This window comes from Marmota marmota, unplaced genomic scaffold (genome assembly GCF_001458135.2).
Source record: "Marmota marmota marmota unplaced genomic scaffold, marMar, whole genome shotgun sequence".
NCBI classification, from domain to species: Eukaryota; Metazoa; Chordata; class Mammalia; order Rodentia; family Sciuridae; genus Marmota; species Marmota marmota.
In genome coordinates, this window is record NW_025999968.1 from 61,430,906 (window position 1) to 61,434,684 (window position 3,779).

Sequence of the window (3,779 nt, forward strand, 5' to 3'; positions counted from 1 at the left end):
CAGCGTCACTTTTCCCCTCCCACCATACAAAAAGCACAGATAAGATGGAAGGATCTGGCTACAGGGAAGTGGCAACCCCCTGCTCCACTCTTGGCTAGAGTGAGAGGAGCTGTATGTGTCTTCCCTCCAGGGACGGAAAAACCCATTTGGATCCCGGAGCGCTGCACCAGACCGGTGAATGAAAATTCAAGACAAAATGAAGTTCCCAAGATGGCTGATCCTGCCGCTGTTGTTCCCACCCCTTCAAGTGAGTGCCGAGACACACCTCATGAGCTGGACACCTCTTGTGGCATTCCTTCTGGACAGCCAATACAGGTTCACTACCAACGCCTGGAGATGGATGACTCCGCCCACGAGGTGTACTTACGACCCATCCAGAGATGAGATGTAACTGGACAGGAGCCAATACCCGAGCCCTCCTATGTATGCCTGCTTTTGCCCAGGTCCCTAATTACCCTGCCGACTTGGTGCCGTCATCCTAGACCCTTACGTTCAGAAAGCTCCCTGGTCATAGCTATCCCACTGGCAAAGATGATGACTGGGATCCGCAGTTGTGTCCTGCTGGCCATGACATCCTAACTGAAAAGTGTCCGTTTACGTAGGACAAGAGCTGATCTTGTAGTACCCAGTGACGGGCAACTTCCACGCTTGCACTGCAACCTAAGCCAGGGGAATGGGGCCTCCCCAGAGATGGGTAAGCAGTGCAGGGGCGGTGGACGACCTAAGACAGGGGCTACTTGATTCCCATTGACATGCAAAAAACAAAAAAGGGGGACTTGCTGGTAGCAGGCCTGCCCTGGCCCCTGGGGACTCAACCCCCAGTTCTTTGTTATGCAAGTCAATGTGGCCAGCTCACAAGGCCGTGACGCGGGCTTGCAGTTCCCTGTTTATCTGCCTGGAGCACATGTGACCTGTTCGAGCCTCCTGATAGGGGACGGTGACGTGACGGTAACCCAAGGACGCAGTTATTACTCTTCCCTCCTCACTTTTGAGTAATTTCCCGCAGCTGTTAAAAAGATATATAAGGGGAACAAATTTGGCAATAAAGCGCGCACATGCTCCCTCCTGGATGAAGAACCTTGGTGTCCTGTGTATTTTTAACCCCGCCGTCCCTCGCCGGACTCGGCTCTGTTAGCCGGACGCGGCAGCTGCACATTGGGGATTAGGGCTCAATATCACCAGTGCTACTTAACATAGCACATGCTATTGTTCAATGGTTACAAAGTGTGTTAGAAGTGCCTACACAACACAGGAAGGCAGTGTGAGGAAGGTGGGGAGTGGGCTGGGTGGGAGTCTGCTATTTTAAGCCTCTCCTGGGAGAGTGATTGGAGCAAAGACTGCAAGAGGGAGATGGCCATGCAGATACATTGGGGAGGAGCACTTCATGCAGAGGAACACTTCATACAAAGGCCCTGAGACTGACTCACCCCTGGAGTGACAGAGGAGAAGCCAGAGGCCCTGACTAGAGCAGATGGTGGAGTGCAGGTCAGAGGTACAGGGGCAGAGGGAAGATCTTGCACGTCCTCAGGGGTCACTGCAAGAACTTTGCTTTTACCCTTGAAGGAGTGGCATGCTCTAACCACTAAATGCTGGTCACTTCACCTCCTGCCCACTCTTGCAAATTGGAGAATTTATAAATCAGCCAAACTGGGCACCTTAATAAGCAAGATACCTGCCCTGTTCTGACATAGTTTGTTGATGAAGACTTTCCAGAATCCTAGACATCCTTTGAGGACACCCAAAGCCCTGCCTTCTCCCACCTCCTTTGGCTGTATTCTCAGATCCCAGCAGGGTGGGCTGCATCCATCTGGCTTTGTGCCCTGGGCAGGAAGATGTGCTGGGCAGGGCCTACATCCTACCTTTCTGTTAGGTCCCCTGCTGGTGTGTGCCCAGGAGCTCTCTCCTTCTGGCTTCTCAGCTTCTCTGTTTTGGCAGAGTTCTGCCATTCCTGTGGCTTTCCACCAAGTGCTGCTCCACCAGCCTGCCCTGCAGCTACCATACCTTTTCCTTGCTGCTCCAAGGAGCACAGTCCATGCTCAGTGCCTGTGACCATCTGGCCCTCCCCTTCCCTGTTTCCCCAATGGGGTTTATATATGCTGCAGCCATCAACACTCCAAGGATTAAAATGCCCTATTAATGAGAATGATAGATGAATTTTAAGGAAAGCAATGAGTAAGGGTGTTGGTTTTCTAAATAAGTTCATGTCCAAGTGAAAAAGAGAAAAGCAGATTGCATATTTAAATTCCAGTGTTCTTTTAACATTACAAGTTTTACCCAGTGTCCCTGGCAGTACAAGTGACCCAGTGTTGTGTTTCTATAAAGAATAACTGTATATGTGACTTTTAATTTTATATACCTAAACAATATCTTTCGGAAAATAGTAACAAATCTTTGGGAAACATACATAAATTCAGATTCTTTTCCTTAAGGAAGGTCTCCTAATGTATGAGTCTCAAGGCCCCTGATGTGTGGGCCCTCTTTGGAGGTGATAAGAGATGGAGATGAATTGGTGGCAGATCCCAGCAGGAAAGGAACAGTGGGACAGACAAAGAAGGCTCAGCTGCTGAGACCGGTTGGAAGGTGGGCAGGCCTCTCAGCTGCTTCTGGACTTGGGTGCCAGGTGACTCCTGTTGCCTCTCAGACTGGATGGGACCAAATGAAAGCTTCAGACAGAGGCCCAGTCTAGGTGAGGGTAGGAAGGCCGGGGGCCCTTCATGGGTGTGAACCAGTATCAATTTCAGGGCCTGCTTAGAAGACCCAGTCTTGGTTCACTTTCTGCTGGTGTTGCCCAGGAAATTCTTGATAATTTTTAAGACCTTACACTTCCATTCTGCACTAGGCCCTGCAAATCTTGTAGTGGTCTTCATTACTCAACTTTCTGTGGCCCCTTGTAATTCTGCCAAGGCAAAAATACACTGGCCTCCCCCTAGTGCCTGCTGGAAGCCTTTCCACCCCAACTACCCTCCAGCCCTGAGTTCTGGCCCTAGGTCTGGTTTCCTCCTGGGGGAGCTTGGGGTCAGCAAAGCTGCCCTCCTTCAAGCTGTGTGTGGACTCAGAGCCCTGACCTCACGGGGTAAGCCACTGCATAAGTGAATGTCAGCAACTGCGTGTGACCTGTCAGACCAACCACGCGTTTCCTTGAGCGCTGTTCCTACATCTTTGAGTGAAACCACGGGTGGGACTCGTGGGTATACTGCGACAGATGATCTGATTAGGACGATTTTCTTAAGTGCAGCATGAAATGGAGACAATGTCCAACCCTCCTTAGGCTGACATTTCCTGGAGCTGGGGTCACCTGGGCAGGAGGGTGCACTCCAGGGGGACCAGGCGGACTAAAAGGCAGCCCACAGTCACAAGTGAACTTCACGCTTGGGGCGCGCCTTGGTGTGGAGTCCTCATACCAAGGGGAGAGAGGGCGCAAGGGATTAGGTCCATGGGCAGAGACCCGGACTTGGGGCACACCCACCGCCAAAGATTGTTGTGCACATTTGCATCCCCGGCACTGCCCTAGCCCGCACCCACCTGGGCGGCAGAACTCCGGCAACAGGGCGGCGGGAAGGGCGGGAGTCTGCACCCAAAGAGCGTCTAACCGCGCGCGGATAGTCTGCGCCTGACGCCCTGCGCGGCCGGGGCCTCAGATGGTACATTCCTCATCCCCTGCCTAGACCACAGATGGTTCCGACCGGTTCCGCGCACTTCTCCCCGGCCGCGGCGGAGCGCGCAGAGGGACGTGGCCACGCCTCGCTGAATAGTCATAAGGTGGGAAGCTCGGCCTCCGG

At 52.7% G+C, this 3,779-nt stretch overlaps 1 long non-coding RNA gene across 2 annotated transcripts in view; it reads right to left on the reverse strand.

Annotated features, from left to right (window-relative positions):
* Positions 1-3,773, reverse strand: part of LOC107136278 — an 8,655-nt gene extending 4,882 nt beyond the window's left edge. For both annotated transcript variants that reach the window (XR_001502664.2, XR_007347825.1), the window contains exon 1: positions 3,523-3,773. This is a non-coding gene — a long non-coding RNA (uncharacterized LOC107136278). The remainder of the gene's footprint in view (positions 1-3,522) is intronic.
* Between the last annotated feature and the right edge of the window lie 6 nt (positions 3,774-3,779).